The 19,380-nt window shown below is 41.6% G+C and overlaps 1 protein-coding gene across 1 annotated transcript in view; it reads right to left on the bottom strand.

The window, feature by feature from the left end:
• LOC132978539 (receptor-type tyrosine-protein phosphatase F) overlaps positions 1–6,153 on the bottom strand; it is a 132,997-nt gene extending 126,844 nt beyond the window's left edge. The window contains exon 1 of the mRNA XM_061043743.1: positions 5,813–6,153. The gene's annotated coding sequence lies outside the window, so the exon portion shown is untranslated. The remainder of the gene's footprint in view (positions 1–5,812) is intronic.
• Between the last annotated feature and the right edge of the window lie 13,227 nt (positions 6,154–19,380).

Raw genomic sequence — 19,380 nt, 5'->3', positions numbered from 1 at the left:
TTGTTGATTTACCATCGCTGAAGGTGAACAAACATGCAGGGAACAGCAATCATGGCAGGGGCATAGGCTAACACCCCCTAATGTGACTCTTAGGGGGACTACAGCACTGAAATCTCACAATGCCTGGTCACATCAGTCCAGGCAGTATACGCCTGTGAAGAAAGATCTGAGGAAGCAAATTCCTTTCAAGTGAACTGTCGTGTCTAGCCGTGGCAGGAGCTCAGTGATCATTAGGATAACATATTCGGGTCAAAAAGCTAATGAATGTGCATTTACGATGGACTGTATGGACACTCTCTTTAAAGCAGAACTCTTTGAGACAACCCCAGCTCCCCATCAAACCAAAAGTCACAAGAGATACTGAGCAGGGTTTTTTTTTTATCATGCACTGACCAACATGTGCAAAAATGTTGAATGCATTATTTAGACTCCTTTTTAAAGAAAACGTTCCCACCTTACCAGCAAGCTTCCCATGAGTTAAATGCACATTTTTATCTCAAGTTTCCATGCATGAGATGTAAAGGGGCTTTCTTATGAACCATAAAGAGGAAACTGGCTATCCCTCTGCCCCACAACCAGTCGTCCTGTCTGACTGTCAGCCCGGGCAGCCAAGTCTCCCATGTTTACTAATGTAGAAGCAACCCCTTTATCAGGGAAGAGATTTGTAGGGAAGAGGCAGGGGATTAGCCATCAAATTACCAGGCAGACAGCATCCGTGCTCCAGGGTTGTGAAGAGGTAATCTCTGAGGCTGAAGGGGGAGATCCAGATAAAGGTTTGGGATTGGTGCTGTGGAAGTACAAAATCCAAACGGAATATAAGTTAAATATGAAGGAGAGCTATTTTTTTCCGAGAAAAGTTCCCCCTTGCCTATTTTTTGTTGTTTGTTGTGGTAACTACTTTTATATGACCATAGTTCCTCCTATGTTGTCGGGCTATGTGGTGTTATTACATAGCCTTAGCACCCACACCGAGCAAGACTTTTGATAGGAGAAATCCCTCAAACAGGAATGCTGTAGCTAGGCAGGGCAAGTGGAATTAGATTTCAGTGGCCTTGCTTGCGGTTCTTGCATTGTCACCCCGCTGCCCTCCCTTAAACAAGCAGTGTTCTCCTCAGAGAGTACCCCCCAGACACAGGAATGTTTCATCAACGCCTCAGCCCCCAGCATCCTTACAGGGCCACGGTGAGCCCAACAGGCGCTGCACAGGAAGGCTATAAATAAGTCAGACATTATAATGAAACCAAATGAATCTCCATCCGTCTTCCCAAAACAAGCCAGGGACTGTAAGAGTTCTGCAGGAGGAAGAGTTATCGCATTGGTTTGAGGACGAACGATAGGATGAACAAAAGCCAAATGTTTTACTGACGCTCAGCACGTTCCAGTGGAAACTTGCAATACATGTGCCGCGCTCTGGTATGTCCACATATTTGTATGCGCAGTGAAGACTTGTTTTATGATATGAAATCTAGTTTTAATAGGGGCCAATCCCACTTGCCACGATTTGAGATCAGCAGCAGACACTGAAAATAAGTCTTTGGGGGAAGAGACAGGAGAGCTGATAAAGTAATCAAGCAGAATGTTGAGTCCAAGCCAGACATTTGGAGAAATTGGGAGGCTGAACAAACAACAGCGACGGTGGAGGAAGAGGGATAAATCAGCCACACAACTGTACTCCCAGAACCAAGCAGCAAATAAATCAAGCCTACATTCAAATTGATTTGCGTTACAGTAGTTAAGCATCACAGTTATCCCTTCATACTTAAGAGCAAGGTGAAGCTGTGACCTTTAGTTCCCTTTATTAGCAGTCCACAAGCAGCCAACCTGACCTTGTCTCAGAAAATATAACATTAGATATTAGCAGCATATCACACAGTCATTCAGCCATTTATCATCCATGGAATGAGAACATCATGCAACAGAGCAACAACCATGTTCCCTTGTTTTGTCCTATTTTCAGAAAATAGTTTAATGCATGGAATAATTTATTTTTGCCATGGCCTATGCATGTCTCTAACCTGCACTGCTGCACAGCCCACATACACAAGCACAAGCTCCGGTCCTGTCATACATACAGAGTACAAACAAAAAAAACAAAAAAAAATGCAGCTACCCCTGCTGAAAATGTAGGCTGTTTCAATCAATGTGAAGGTGTAATGGGATGATGTGGAATTGAAATGAGTTTTTCTGCAAGGAGGGAAATGTCCTCTGTGACAAAGCAGATTTGTGTTCCCGTTGAGAAATCCAGCGCTGCAATGCATAGAGTTAAAGTTAAATGAAAGGTGCAAGGCTATGAGCACAAAACAGACCTCTGCTGGCTGGCTATAACAGGCCATAAAAAGGAGATGAATACATTTAAACTGTGGGGTAGAATAGACAATGTAAAAAGAGTGCAGAAAAAAACAGAAAAAGGAAAGAGCGGAATAAGGTATACGACTGAGCGCTATGATCCACTTTAGGGCTGCAACTTAGAATTTTTGTCCTTGTAGATTAATTTGACGATTGATAAATGGTTTAATCATAAAGTTATTTCAAAATATTTCATTGGCCAACCTTCAGCCTGAATTCTCTTCACCTTCACAAAATACAGAGAGAGAAGAAGCAAATACTAACAATGATGTTACACCATGAAAAATGATTCATGTATTATCAAAATAGGTGACAGCAAGGTTTTTTCCACAAGAAGACACATCATTATGGATCTGCTCTACCTATTTATGTATTACCTAGGGTGTTTTCAAGCATGCAGACCTATGGAAAATGTTCCCAAATGTTCAAGGTGAGATTCATGTGTGAACACAAACAAGGAATTCTTCTCACCACGACTTTACCAAACAAAATGTCCTGCCAGTGAAATGACTGTGCAAAGTTTGGGCGAGCTGATGTGTAAACATAGCAGGTAACATTCAGGAACATTTCATCACGTTTGCATCACAGGAATGGCCAGCGTGCAGGTGTGATTGTCGTGCACGTCATGAAGCTCACAAAAGCAACATCGCATTGATAAAAAGGCAACAACCACATCATCGTTGGATTTACCGTTTCCATTTCCGCGTCATCTGGTGACCATCTGGAAGCCCTCATGTCCAACAGTGCAAGTCTCCAATGTGAGGTGTATGTGTGAAGGCAAGACAGGAATATTTCAGGGGCAACCTGCGCCAAAATGTTCTAGAAAATTCACGTGTGTAATAAAAGTATCTACTTCATTTCCACAGATGCAGGCGGCTTTCACAAGACAATTTGGATCGATCACAAATTGGCCGGAAAAAATGACATCACCTTCTCTAAATTAAGCCTGGATTCTTCAAAACCTCAACATGTCTTTTTAGCAAACCTGTGCAGATGTCAAAGAAGAGACTAAGACATACTTCAATCAAATGAGCTCTGCGCCTGAAGCAGCTGAGGAAAAGCGCTCTTGTCAAAACACTGCTGGATTTTAGTGATGAAGCAGTCCTTTCTTCTAAACCTTTCCTATCAGCACCTGTCACAATGAATGTCAGCAACGTCAGTAAAGAAAGGAAGTGTCACAACTAAGACAAAAAAAGCGACTATCAGCACCGCTCACGCATCGTGCGGGCAGTGGCCGATGATTGACATCGCACATTAAGCAGGACATGTCTGGCACACTCACCCCCAGCTGTATAAACATCTTGTGCAGTACAGACCAGAGGATTGACAATTAGGCCCTGTCATCATTAAACAGCTACTCATGACCTTGTCACCGTCGGGCAAAACTTAGTGACACAAACACAAACGAGAAACTTCCCTCTGCTGCTGCTGCTGCTTTTTTAATCCGGGACCTAATCACTAATAAGTCAGCAACAGATTCAAAGCTTTGAACTTTAATAAGCCAACAAAAGGGCCCAACAGGCTTTCTGTCTACTTACAGTACACGTCCTAGACAAATATATGGCCCTGCTGACACAATGGCCTTCTCAGACATTGATCTGTGATTGTAAGAAACCTCCTTCTTGTCCCAACTTGGACTCGAGTGACTAAGCAGATCCATCATGCATTAACAGGCCATTACACATCACCCATTTCACAGATGATGAGAAATCAAGTTTTATGGAAAAATCCATACGCTCAGCCCATAATTACTTGTGAGGGAATCGGATGGAGAGAGAGATTGAGTGATTGACCGTTCCTCGCAGTAATCTATTGAAAGGGAGAGACTCCAGCCAAGGCAGTCGTTTAAGTGGAGGACTTTCCCTATGTTTGGTCAGGGGAATCTAATAAAGAGCAGTGGTATACAAATGACCATAGTTATTTCTCAGGTCACTTCCTGGACTCTTAATGTTCCTGCGAAGCATTACCGGTGACAGAGTGACTCGAGCACGGTCGTAAAAGTGGAATGAAGGGTCAGCGGCCTGCATGCCGGAGGTGAAGGAGGGCGACCTGCAGGTCATCCTGTGTGGACACAGATCGGTTTTCTTTGAACAAATGTCCATGCCTAACACTTTTTTTGTCTTGTTTGTTTACCCTGACGGCGCCTTCTTGAGTGTCGCCCCAAGGTCATTTATTAATCAAGTTACCTATAGTGAAGACGAACTGGTAAGCTGTACAGCCGGGGTTGTACTTCTGAGCCATTAGCTTGACAGGAAAGAAAAATATCAATGATAAATAAATAAAAAAGCAAGCTTAGCTTTGGGAGAAGTATAAAGAAAAACACACAAGTTTCCATTGCAGTGAGACGGACCCATGGGGAAGTCTAGTCATTTCAAAGGCCAAACAAAACGAGACAGACATGTTGTCTACACTCTGTTCTTTGAAAGGTTAAGACAGCTCTGATGGAAAAGAGCAAGTTGCAAAAGGGATATTTTATTCCCACTGACAGCTCCTTGTATTGAGCAACAAACTTATTGTGCAACAACTGCCACATTTATTGTGACCAAGAACAAGATGAACTCGGTCCACGCGTTCCTCATACAAGAGCATAAAAGTTTTATGCTGTAATAAAGAAGAAACAAAAGATTTAAGACATAATTACAGCTGAGGGAGACTTTTAGAGCGGGTTATTCTGTGTTGAAATGATGCCAAAGTGGTTTAAAAACTTTTCCACTTTCTTCAGTTGAGTCTTTCCAAAAAAACTTCCTTCAACTAGGATTTAGCTGATTATCACTGTTAGTCAAAAACAAACTTAAACCTTTAAGAACCACTTTCCAAAACAAGAATTACAGGTTTTACTTTGTTAAAAGCCAGGCACAAGCATATTCCAAAAATCTTAATTGACTCCCAACAGTTCTGCTCTGAAATTATCTGGGAGTTCAAAGCTTTTTCAGTGTCTACTTCAAAAACCGGAATTTTTGTCTCTGAAACTTCACCTTCCAGATTGCCCTGGGAGATAAAGACAACTGGAAAAACAGGTTGTTTGGCCTCGGTGCAGGCCTAATGCAGTAGAACGGCAGGGCGTCTCACCTTAGCAGCGGTAGCTAGGGGACACTCTATGGCCCTTCTATTCAAAGTCCTCTGAATACGTAGGGGAGGGCTTGCACCAGACAGGGCAATTTGCCAGAGAGCCAGCCAATAGAGCTAAGCCAAGACGAGGTTAAACTATTGTTTTGCCTTAACAAGCCAGAGTGAGCAAGGACAAAAGAAGCAGGGACAAAAGAATAGTAAGAAAATACCTGACCATTGAAGTGTAACACATCAACTTATTTTGTTACTTTTAGAATAAAGAGGAAGTTTATCTCAAGAGGAAAAATTAAAAACAAAGACTGGAATGGAAAGGGAGTTTACACACCAAGAAAATTCAGTTTAGAAGCAATTTGTTTTGTTTTCTTCAAGTGTTAAAAGTGTTAAAATTAACACTTACCCATACATGTCAGGAAGGTCCACTTATAAACTTTAAATAATATTTTTTATTCCTTATTCCTGAGACAGAGAGAGAGAGAGAGAGTATCCAAATCCTTGAAAGAAAATCCAACAGTATCCAAGAAAGATTATCCCTGAGCGATGTCTTATAAAAAAAAGTGTAAGAGAGAAAGTAGTCTCCGGTTCCTGCTCAGTTATTCCATTCACAGCGTTTCATTAAACCGGAGGAACTGTCTCTCGGCTCTCCGGTGATACGTTTCCAGCTGTGGCTATAGAGCAATGTGGCCCGGGGAGAGATCCTTCAGAGGCAACGCTTGTTCACACACTGAGCGGGTGTTCGGGGGGACTGCCTGGGAGAGGCCAAACCCACAGTGTGATGTCACTGGTGTCAAATTTCAGTGTGAGGGGGGGAGGAGGCTGCAGGGCCTTACCTTTTTTTTTTTTCCAAATCTTGACCAATGAGAGAGTGTTTTTAGTGCACCTGCATGAAGAAAAAAAAAAAAAAAAAAAAGGTACCACAACACGTGATGTTATGTATTCCTGCAGCTTACAGACTCCATTATGTCTTATCTATAGCCCACCTTCCAAGAAGAGAATGGGACCTAATGTAAGCTCATATGCAGGCTTTGCTAAACCTGACTAAAAAAGGCAGGCTATCTGACAACTACACCATCCTTAATTCTGCTTTTAAATGGAAGTCCTGCATGTGTTTCCAAATCAATTTTCCATGTCATTATCGCTGCAGCTATAAGGGGTTAACAAAGTGTGACCTTGAAACATGAAAAAACATTCCCAGAGGACGGGCTGAATATAGAATGTACAGTAACATTTCTGGTGGGTAATACATGTTTCAAAAATGACTTCACACGCTTTCTCTTGTCAAAAAAAAAAAAAAAAGAAAATAAATATGCAAAATCCCCATTCTTGAATCAGCAATGCATACACACACACACACACACACACACACGGTTCCCGAACACAGTGGCTCTCTCTCTCCCCGCGGTCAAACTCTTCTAGCCATGGAGCTAATCATCCACAACAGATGTTCAGAAATGTTCAGTTGGATTTATGACAGAGCTCAGAGGAACAGCCAAGTCAGCCTCTGGTGCTGTTTTTTTTTTTTGCTTCCGTCCCTACAAGGACAAGGGATTGCACTGCGAGAGGATGTCAGCACAACCATTCTCTTCCCCTAAAAATTCCCTGGCTCTCTGAGATTCACCATCCGAGACGACAGCGCCTTAATAGATCACAGAGCCTCGGGACCTTGGGGAGAGGTTTGCCCATTTATCCCAATAATACCGTGTGGACTGTAACTTGACTCATGCAGCAATGCTTCAACAATGTTTCGCCCTGGACATTATGATGTTTTTTTTTTTTTAATATATCAGCGCCATTGCTGACGCTGCAAGCCATGGCCAAGTCCAGAGATAAATGTTCTTATATAGAGAATGCAAAAAAAAATGCAAATTGAATTATAAGTTACAACTCTATTTTTATATGTTAGTACTTTCTAAAAGGAAAATAAGAAGAAGTTATCATTGCTTACTGATTGCTAATTTAATTCCAGTTAATCTAAAAACTGGCATTACTACTACAGATACAGAACTGTAACTTACAATAAACCAAACATAACAAAAGTTATTTAAGGTTCTAAAGAGGACATACGAGGATTTCCACTAAGAGCAGCAATGTTTAATGTCTTCTAGGCTTAAACTCAGCTGAAGGAAACGGCGAACGGCAATGCGTTCTACATTTCTTTTTGTTATTAACAATGGGAGACAGTCTGCTTTTACTGGAGGCTGCAGATCTGTGCACACAACAGTCGCTTCAGCGAGAGAAAGAATTGTTTTATCATAACTTTCTTTGGAGTTAAGAACAAATGTAGGATGCGGAGTAATTCAATTTATACAGTCTAATATAATATATATATATATATAAATATACTCTCGCTGTTTGTGCTGCAGTACTGTCACTAATAAACTCTCGACCATGCGCGGAGGAAATAACTTCCTCAAGATTTGCATAACAACTATCTGCGAGGAGAACAACCAATCTGGACATTTTGGAAACCTTTCTTTTCTTACAAGCTCATGAGAGTTTGAGGGAACCTTCTGGAGAATAATTATTACACCCACACACCCCTGAGGAGAGGAGAAAAAGTATTTTTTTGTGGGTGTAACGAGTCTGTGCAAACTCAAATGTCAACTTCATCTGGTATGAAATTGCTGAACAAATCGCACTGGTAAAAGGTTGAAGAAATGATTATCGTCTGGTGGTTTTAACGGCAGAGAGGGAGAGGAAATTAATTGTGAGCTACAGTAATGTAGAGTAGTGTGTCAGATACACAACATGAGACGTCTCATCTCTAGTGTAATCTCATTTTAGTGCAATGTAAAACTCGAAAAACACACAGATGGAGTCCAGCAGTAACCCCCAGTGCAAGATTAAAACTGCTGCCTCGACTGAGTACTTGTAGCTCAGGCAGTTTTAGGACTTATCTTCTGCCCCACCCCCCCCCCCCCCCCCCAAGAGCTTGAATAGAGTTGGTAACACCCCCTACCAAGTCTGAGAATTTATAACATCGCGACAAACACCCATCCCCCCGCTTGTTTCATTATACTGAAAAAAGAGGTTTACAGCCTCTTCAGTCTGGAGGAGCCAGCCTCTCCCTGACTTCAGCCCATCTGCCAACACTGCCCAGGTCACAAACTGTTGAGAGAACTTGATTTTGTGAGATCAGTTTTTTTTTTCTTCTCCTTGCTTTTCAAGTTGTTATTCCGCGAGTTATTGCGTGTACAGAAGTTGTTGTGGAGCTGCAGGGTTATCTTCAGGTGAAGAACACCTGGATCAAGCCAGACACCTTAGCTCCTCTGTGGTAGCTGCAGTCATCATCTGATGGGAAACTGCGCTGACTGCTGTAGGAAGGGATGAATCACGCTGGCCCTGGGCTTTATCAATATCACCGTCTGCCCCATCTAACAAGTCAGCCAAAAACATTTTAACAAGGTTCAGCTTGGAGGAAAGAGAAGAAACTTCATCGTCTAGGGTCAAAAGGGCGAAGATTGACTGAATAACTGATAGCATTCAAAGAATATACTGTGCTTACTGCTTTTTGAAACACTGAAGCCTCGCATCACCGAAAAAGCTTGTGAACAATAACAAACTCCTACCTTTATTAATACACTTTTCTTTTCTTTTCTTTTTTTTAAAGCATTCATTATATGGCGTTTGGGCTTTATCTCCACATAAAGAAGGTCACTGATAAACACAATTCAGGCTGCGTGCCAGTGAAAATATGCTGACCTGTGTCGTAAACACTGAGCTGTGAAAGTCAGTGTGCTGCTGCTGATGGGCTCTTAAGACTAGCACTATGTCATCACGTCCGAAAGGCACAGCTGGGCAACACCTGTTAGCTTAGAATTCCCAGCCCGCTTCACAATTTAGCGAAGGCCTGGCTACTGCTGTTGGCTGTTTGTTTGCTAATTTAGCTCCAGATTGCAATCCTGGCGGTGTCTGTATCACATACATGGTCGCATTAGGACGCACTTTGCACAGAGGAAATGTGGAACATGTACATTAAGTTATGTCTAACCGTGAACCCTGTGATTGGCTGGATTGAACAGATTATGAGTTTGAAAGTGCAGCACGTCCGCAGTGGAAGATAGCGAGGCACCAAAAAACGGTTATCTTTAAAAATGAATGATTTTTTTTGTGCAAGTACCATACTTCTGCCAAGTCCAACAGTCCGAACAACAAGGGCAGACTTTTGGCCCTGAGTTTTTTTTCTCGGGACTGTCTGCAGATAACACTGGCTCCAGCGGCCGAGAGGGAGGGTGATGGCACACGGTGACAGCAGGTGTGAAAAAGACAAGGACAGTGGGAAACAGAGCACATAAAAAACACAGATAAGATTGGCTTTGCGGTGCTGACCTTCAGTGAGTGTTTTGGTGTGTGTGTGTGTGTGTGTGTGTGTGTGTGTGTGTGTGCCTGTGCAGACTTGTCTATGTGAGGAGAGCATGTGAATTAGTGCACGTGTCCCTGCGCCTATGTGTCTGTATATGTGTCCTTCGAGCCTGTATGCATGTATTGACTTGTTGCTTACTGACAGAATGAGAGTGCAGAGAAAGAAATAAGACTAGGACAAGAAGGGTTATGAACCGATAGAGGCGTGCACCTATTTTCCTGCTACTCGTTGAAAAAAAAAACAAAAAAAACAACGAGCGCTCTCCATTACACTCCGCTGCTGACAACTGGCGGGGCATGCTCTCTGAGGGAAACAGCGGAGCGTGCTGGCGAATGCATGAGACAAATCATTTTTATCTGGGACCCTAGCGGGTATTGACAAACCGGGGGTGCATTTAGATAGCCCAATTAAAATGGGGAAATGAAGCGACATTGAGGCACTTTACAGAGCTGTGCCCCCTCTCCACCCTCTGGCCCCCTGCGCTCCCTGAAATCTCTCCGGAGACTCACTTCCTTGCAGTGCTGCACTCTGTGAGGTGTGCGGGGGTGGCAATGAAAGCAAAGAAGCGGGTGGCTCAGAAAAGTCACTTTGAGGTGAAATGTGCAAAAAAAAAAAAAAAAAAAAAAAAAACGGGAGGCGTTGTGTTTTTGGTGAGAGGCGAGCGAGACCAAATGACAAAGCATCATTTTAACAGTTTCATCCTGCACTGCTAAATTTGCACAGTCCTCTTGAGGGAGTAAAAGTTGCTGCTCTAGTGCTGAGACGATCCCTGATGGGCTGCATGGCATAAAGCTGGGTCAAGAACAGCGTGCAAGACAAGGGTCTCAATGCAACTCTGTGCAACTTCAAATGGTAAGTTTGCAATCAATGATATGGATGTCGGCTCTCATTTATCCAAACGTGTCTTAGCAGGTGACCTTCAGTGTCACCCACTCCCTGATTCAAAGCCTGTGCGGTTCAATCCCCGTCTTTTCTCACCTGAATATGTCTCCCTCTGGTCTACGTTTCGGACCTCTGTGTGTCTTTCTTGATCAATGACCATTCCGCAGAGATTACTGTGAGGTGCGGTCCGGGAACAGATGGGCACCTCAGCGCTGACACACAACAAAACTCTCATTCATCAGTTTCCTGCAGGTCTACTAAAAGGTTACAAGAGCAGCATATCGAAAGATGTTTCACCGTGAGTGTAGGAGGCGAGAGTGGAAGCAAAAACAGCCCAGTTAGTTTCTCCAACAAAAGGAAAGTCAGTTCGGAGTAAGAGCAATGCTGTGCTTTGCTGCGACCAGCTGTTCAGCCGTGTTACATTTCACAAGCTGCCGTCAACAGATCTGCAAAGATGCAAGCTGTTTCTACTATGCATCATGTTTTGTGATGCTCCTGTCGGCAAGGGAATCTGATATATCTGCTTTTTATGATGTATTTCACCTACATTTTTAAAACCTTGTCTTTATCTCATGTAGAAATTGTCTGCAACAAGCTGTCATGCAGTTTTGTAATCCAGTTTGTGAAATGAAGATTAACAGGGCTTGTCATTAAAAAAAGCACAAAAAAAACCAGACAAAACTGCAGACTTTAACAAATATATTTCTGTCTTGAAATAGTTTTAGAGAGCACTTTCCCTCGAAAGAAGCTTCTCCAGTTGAAAAAGGCAAATTAGGTGAAACATGGTTTAGTAACAAGTATCAAAAGTAGTGCTGAACTTGCATAAAAAACATCAAATGTATAAAAGAAAGGGGCAAGGATAGGATCCAAACAGGCTTTTTCTTGCAGTTCCTCGAACAGAGTGAGCATGCTGTGCTCTGAGAAGACTTTGATAAATCTGAAAAACTTTCAGTGAGAGGTTCCTAATAAAAGCCCTACCGAGCAGTCGCTCCCAACCTCAGGAGGATACACTTTGTCTCTGACAAGACAGCCTTCCAGATGCTTCCCCTCGATAAATTTCTGCCTCACACAGGGGATAAGGTGCTAGCGCTGAAGAAGATAAGTAGCCTGACTGGATGCTGTGAAAAGTGTCAACAGCTTTTCAGTTTCACTCTTAGCTTTGTGGACGTCAATATGTTCACCCACATAAAAACAACCACATATGATCCCGTGTGGTAACTTCTCATGTTTCCCACAGAACAAAACTGTGGTGCTCCATAAAACATTTTTTTTATTATTCTAATAATTTCCCACTGGCATGCAGAAACACAACGGATAGATATGCATTCAAAAACGCAAATCAACTTCAGCACTGCTAATAGCTGTCATTAGGAAACCTCCCTGAGCTTTGCAGCAGAACACACCACTTTGCAGGAATCAAAAGGCGGGGGTGGGGGGGGGGACATGAAATGATTCCCTGTGTTGGAGAACAATGCTTCCACTGCAAAAAGGGAACAAACCACAAATTACGAGCTGGCATCTTGCATGCAACACTAATGGGCTAAGTACTTATAGCTTAGGCAATGCAAAAACAACGTTTGCTTAAAGTATCGCCAAATAGTTGCATGACAAATATAGTATACCGAATGTTAACTGGATGTCCATTACACAATTTACCCCATTTAAAACATTGTAAAACTGACTTTAATGAGTAGACTGTATCACATCCTTAAGTCCCCCAGTGTTGTAAAACATATTGAAATAAAGTACAGACATTTGATTTGGGTATATTGAGTTGAACCGCAGTCAAATCTTATTTTTATGCTTCACATTCACAAATTGGCGTTCTGTTTCGCTGCAGCAGCATCAGTTTTGTTCCTCCAAATGAGTGGAACAAACTTTTTAAAACAAACTGCTGCATATTTAAATTCTCCTTTTTTTGTCCCGAACGGACGTGAAAACATGCAAGCACAAGCCCACAGGGACACACACACACACACACACACACACACACACACACCATTACGACGGATGAAAAGCCTGCCAAATAAAAGAGTAATCCATCACTCGTGCCATTTTGCATTTGCAGGGTCCCCCCTCTTGAACAATGACTTGAGTGACAGAGAGAGATAAGGGCCCTCTGTTGACCAAAAACAGTGAACACATCAAAGAAAAAGAAAAACTAAAGTCACATTGTTTTATGTGGGGATTAGAATGTAGTAGCCAAGGTTGTAGAAAACAAGAAAATTACTGATTCACACAAAGAGCTAATAGAATACACTCAGTATATTACTTAACTAACTACAGCTAAATGGCAATCAGAGCCTACCACAGTTTAACACAAAGTCTGTGTTTTTCTTCATCAACCATTGATAGCGTGGAGGAACAAATTGACTTCAACTGTCGGACTAGAAAGCTAGCCCCAAAATAATTAAGGAAATGAAATATTCAACATATAACTTCTTATTATAGCATCAGCGCCTCATAAATTTATAGAGAAGAAATGAGGGAATTAATTTTGAGTGCTAATGGAGAAGAAAGCCAGTCATTTCCCTTTCCTCCCATTCAACTTCACTTAGCCTTTACACCTTCTATTACTTATCCCAGGGATTAACTGGAAAATGGCAGATCAGGCAAACTGGGTTCAGGATATTGGTCTGTATTGTTATAAGAGGAGTGTGTGTGTGTGTGTGTGTGTGTGTGTGTGTGTGTGTGTGTGTGTGTGTGGCTAAAAGAGCAAGCTAACAATGGCAAGGATCTGAGCTAAAGTGCTCCAGGGGGGAAAGTTCAATTTTTCAAATAGTCCTGACTCCTCTGAGCCATTTCTTCCTCTTGATGGGGAAGTTTTGCTAAATGTGAAAGTGCTAAAGTGGAGTGCTCTTAGAGAAGGGAACAAAAAAAAACCAAAAAAAAAACCCCTCAGTACCTCAGAGCCAAAACCTAGGCTGAGGAAAATACCCTCACATCCAAACCCTACTTCAGACACTAAAATCTCTAACAACCAAGCTCCAAACCTTATGAAGACTTTCCTTTTTAGATATAGCCAAGACATTTCCATCTTCTAGATACTTTTACATCATTTTATTGGCAAATTTGTAACTGTATAAAAAGCTGGGGGAAAAAAAAAAATACAGTTTCCACAGAATGTCTCCTTTTATTTCTGTCTCCTCTCGCCTTGAGCATAAAGTCTACTAAGACCTCGTGGGACTTTGACAGTCAAGTCGGGGCAACTGTCAGGTTGCTCTCAGACGCCAGTGGATCATGAGAGGGTAAAACCAAGTACTGACTTCAAGGGTGTGATCAGCAACACAAAGCAGAAATAAAAAAAGCACTGAAGAATCTTTCTCTAGCTTCGAATAAAGGGCACAGTTTTCTGAATTCTAGATATTCTACCAATGATATGTTCTCTCATATTCTCCTTTAGTCTGCAGCGAGACAGAAGTAAGGCTTCCACACAGATATCATTATGGAGTTAGCGCAATGTAGCTGGGGGTTTTTTTAAATTAGAAAAACAGTATGCAAGATTATTTCCAAGAAGTGAATGAACTGAAATCAGTCCTCTTAAGTGCATCACTAAAGGCAATATTTTCTGGGTGTCATGGGTGATGGCACACTGGGTGCGGCAACAGGATAAGCATTCCTTGAGTTGCTAAATTCCAGTCAGGCTCCCTACTGTCTGGCATAAATAGGGCCAACGTGTTGGTGACACTTGGGCACCCCAGGACAACCCTCACTTCCTGCACAAGTCAAATATTCCAGGCCGAGGTCAAAGTCATACTTTAGGTCGCAATGTAGGTGCTACTACCCAATAAACACAACATGCCATCATGATCCCAGTTCACACGTTAAGAGGTGCTGCATGGTGTGAAGTCAGACAGTCAGAAAAGTGACCTCGCACTTTCACTTCGCGCTCTTAAAAAAAGGACCCAGGACGAACGCTGGTGGAGCCAGTGGCTTTAACCATTCGTGTGATCGCAGCGAAGAAAATCATCACGCTCAACTGGAGATCACCCTGTTCTTAGAAATCAATTAAATGGTTGTTTTACCACAAATAGTTAAGGTTTCAGAAGTCTGAATCGGACTAAATATTTCTCGGACTGTTTTGTTTACTTCTTACACACCAGTAAAATCTAAAATAAAAAGACAGTCGGAAAAGGTCCTGGGACCTTTAATCGCTCTTCAAGTCCATCCCTCTGCTCGGAGCCATGTGGCTGATCCCATCGGACAGCCCCAAACTGAAATGCTAGGTGAACCGTGATGTAATTTCCCCCAGCATCTCCTGATGCGTTTCGCCTGGTGCTCGCCTATGAAGAGGCTTCCTGCTAGGAAAATGTTCAGATCACTTCTGATCTCTGTAATGAGTTTTGCCACTCCGGTTAAATCTCTGACAGTATGAGGAACAGTAGTGCAGTGGACAAATGCCACCTCTCTGTCACTGCATGCGTGGTGAATGGCCGAGTTTGCGCTTGTCTCTCTAATGTGACCTTTGTGTTTGGATATGCGAAAGGTGAAAAACACGTCTGACCCCACTGATGCTTTCACATTTGAAGCATAAATGTGACGTCATTTTATCGTTTCTGATCAAACCTAGATCTCATATTTAAGGAGTAAACTGACATCTATATAACCTTGTTGGATCGTGTGCATTGAAAAGAGAAGTGTAACTACAACACAACCACTGTCAGTAATATCCTAAAGGGTATTGCAACAACAGAAAGACAAATACAAATTTTATTCTGGACTCATATACGTCTAGACCAGGGGTTCCCAAACTTTTCAGGTCGTGACCCTCAAAATAAGGGTGACAGAAACTGGGGACCCCCCCCACTGTTCTTTAAGGTGGTTAGTTAGGTATATAACGTAGCGACAGCCACGCACACACACGAATAAACCTCTCCAAAAACTAGTAACACAAAATAACACAACAGCCTAAAAGAATTCAAAATTTAATTTCACTTAATGATACCGTCTTATATGACATTGGACTACTTTTTGTATATTTACAAAAGTGGTAAAAAGATATATTTATGCTCTTTTTAAATGATTTTTATTTTTTTATGGAAGGCATCTCGCGACCCCCCTCTTGGTGGCTGGCGACCCACCTTGGGGTCCCGACCCCCACTTTGGGAACCACTGGTCTAGACTACATCTTGGTTAGGGGTCGCAGAGTGACTAAAGATACAAAAACTTAACATACCAATGAATGCCGTGTTATATGTTATAAATGGCCCACGCCAACAATAATATCCTGAAACAGCAATTCTGTGATAATTGACATATTGCAAGATAGTCAAATGATGATCTTGATTTATTTATTTTCTTCTGGCAACTTGGAGGGATAGTTGAAGTAGAAGTTTCCAAAATGTCTTTTCAAATATAAAGTACTTTTCATTCATACACAGTGGGATAGTATGACAGTAATAGAGGCTTAATGTAATGTACGTTTAAAGTCAAAATCACAATAGATGAACTTATAAATGATAACTCTCTCTTTCACAGAGGCTGTTTTCTATGACAGGACAATCGTTTCAGATTCCATTACACAGTGCAGGTGTTTATGTTTTTGTCCACCCTTTTTTCGCATTACTCTGGTGATAAAAAATGCATTCTTGGGGAAAATATCTCCTCTGGAAACATTATGCCTAATATTCCTGGGGAGAGGTTCAGAAAATGTGTCACCAGATGGCCAATTCTTGTGGGCGGACAAGCCACCGTGGCAGCAAAATATGTTCACTGCTGAATTAAACTAGCCCTGTGTCCCTTAAGTGACTATGCAAATTAGTCTGTATGTCAAATAGCCTAAACTAAATTGGCAATTTAAATCAAGTTGCTAAGCAGTAACTAAATAATACAAGTGGAGGACTGAGAACAGTCTCTGGAGGCAAGACATGACTCAAATTTCTGGTGGTGAGCAGAGCAGCCACATGAAATCTTAACAATTAAAGCTGTCTGGATTGTCATGATAGCTTAGTACATTTATTTGAAGAGTAAACTTATTTCACAGAACCGAGCCTTTCATTTGATAGCACACAGTTTTATCAGTTGTTCAACAGATTGACTCAGGGCTACTTATAGCCTAGAATCATGAATTTCTCTTTGTGTACTCTTTTTTTTTTAATCTTATATAGCCTATGGACTTTTAAAAAATCCACTGTCTCTGATCTTAATGTACAGCCAGACATAAAATTCAATCTTTTTTTTTCTGGCTGGAATAACACACAGGCCTCAATTTGCAAGTGCAAACAGGCTAGTAAAATCAAATCAATACACATTATTGGCTCAGTGAGGGCGAGGATTTGAAAAGAAAACAAGAACCAGTCTTAGGGGAAATCCTTTGAACTCCTTCTCTTGAAATGTGAACGAACATTTCCTGTTAACTTAACTGCAAACCATCAGTGATGTCAAAAGGAGACCACACTCTAATTTCTAAATGTAAAGCCTAAATGACATCAGCTTTCCACAGGCACAGCACCCCAGTTAAGATGAAAGTAATCAGAGCAGACAAGAAATTACAAAAACATGCTGTGACCTTTCAAGTCGGAGGGGAAAGGCTGTGTATACATTTACAAAATGTGAGGGGACAGTAAAAAAAAAAAAAAAAAAAAATCCCATCGCAGAAATTGGAGTGTGACTAATGGCTAGTGAAAGCTGCTCCCTAACCTTAACGCCAAAATAATCTTGCCCAAGTCTCCATGGCCACTTTGTGGGAGCAACGGGGGGTTTGACAGGTGGAATGGAGGACCACCTGCACACCCGGCGGAGCCAGCTCTTTACTGGCACCACCAACATTTGTTACGCTCTGGATTCCCATTACTTCAGTGCTAGGTTGGCTGGGAAATCCATCTCCTGGTGTCAGGTTTATCAAACTTCTATGCAAGCTGCAAAAGTGGAAACGGGGGAAAAGGATCATAGGCATGCAAGGAGCCTACAGAGGATAGATGTCTTCACTTAAGGTACTCAAAATCCAGGGAATAAAAATATGTGCAAGCTCACCTGGCTCTGATCCTGTGTTAGCTATGTTAACTTCAAATATTAAATATTATAACATCATTTTGGGACGTCATGGAGCCTAAGATACAAGTCACCATATTAAAATTATAAGTAGCAGAATTATATGCATGCAAACAAGCCTTAGCAAGCTTAGTGTCGGCACTAAATTTAATAGTCACTTGACATACAGTGAAAGCTGCAAACGGAGGTAATATATGCTGTATATTAGAGGGCAGCTTTAGCCAAGCATGGTTTGGATGCCAGCTTGGAAAGAGTGCGGAAAGGAGATAGGATTTAGACCTCACATAGTTTAATTTGAACAGATCACTGCTAAACAGTGGTGAAAAAACACTCCAGGTCTTGATGCTGCTCAATAGACACAGATAATGACCTATCCTGCTGTAATACAAGGTCGAATTCGTATTAAATACTGTTTCTTAGGAAGTTTGGTAGATGCATTGTATAATACTCAACAAGTACATTTAATATTATAGAAAAATCCTTGGTTTCCACTACTGATTAGCTAATGGTTTTCTTATTATGAAATGTGTACTGTATGAGTGTTTTTGTTGTTGAAAATGTGTGTTGCTGCTATTCTCGGGCAGGTCTGCCTTAAAAAAGAGATCTCTGATCCCAATGGGACTAATCTGGACAGATAAAGGCTAAATAAAAAATAAATATAACTATTGTCAACATGATGAAAACCATTCAAAAGAACTAACAAGTAAGTGGTTTTACAAATAATTGGTGGTTGCAGTCCTCAAACTTGCAGAGCCAAGAAATAATAATTGATTGTCCTCGCTTATAGTTAGATTGTAGGAGTGAGTAGTTGAAGGCTCATAACAAAACAATGATTATAACTGGTTCCAAAATTAGATTTTTAGATTTAAAATTGGATCATAATTGAAGAGCATTGAGCTCATGTGTAAATATTTCTTATATTTAACACTTGATAAATATGGGATCGTTCTGCACAACTGTTCAAGGCCTAGTGTTTTTTGCAAAGAAGGGTTAGGAAATAGGGACATGGAAAAAAAGAGGTTTTTCAGAGACAGACATCCTCCAGGCCTACCCTTTCTACATGGCTCTCTGCATCAATAACACAGACTGACATGCACAAGATACTCTCAAGGAGAGCCAGTCACTTTGCCTCACTGGAGTGCTTGCTGTGAAATAAACAAATGAGAAGTGACAATCCTTGTGATAGTCCATACATCCTCATGAACAGGACACATCCTAGTCTTCTCTGTCCATACCCCTATGGATTTTAGACACAATCCAGGTGGCTGTGTTTCCCGCAGCAGAAGACATTACCGAGACGAAAGGATTCAAAAATAGTTCAGAGTCAATTGAAGGTTCTTTGCAAAAAACGCAAAAAAGAGAAAATCAAGTGACAGTGTGTGAGCAGTGTAAACGGTGGTGCAATACAGATCAGATGTGCTGAGCATCTGGGAGCAGCGGCAACTGAGAACACAAACTAGTAAAATGTCTGTCAGGAGCTGAAACAGACCTGGAAGAGCGTATAAATTGTATTAGTTGCAACAATGTGAAGCCCCCAGGGATTTTACAACAGAAGCGTGGGAAAGAACAAGATGTGCTATAAATGCGTCTAACTGTACAGATAATCACATTTGTATGAACTTTTTAAAGGTTTTAACACAATCCTGACATCCTGGCAAATCAACAAAACACAACACACAGACACTGTTGACATCTGCGTACAAAGGAAACTAACCAAGCTGAAACACGTATGA

Source organism: Labrus mixtus, chromosome 8, assembly GCF_963584025.1.
Source record: "Labrus mixtus chromosome 8, fLabMix1.1, whole genome shotgun sequence".
Classification (NCBI taxonomy): domain Eukaryota; kingdom Metazoa; phylum Chordata; class Actinopteri; order Labriformes; family Labridae; genus Labrus; species Labrus mixtus.
The sequence above is the reverse complement of the archived record's forward strand: the minus strand, read 5'-3'. Positions and strand labels throughout refer to the sequence as shown.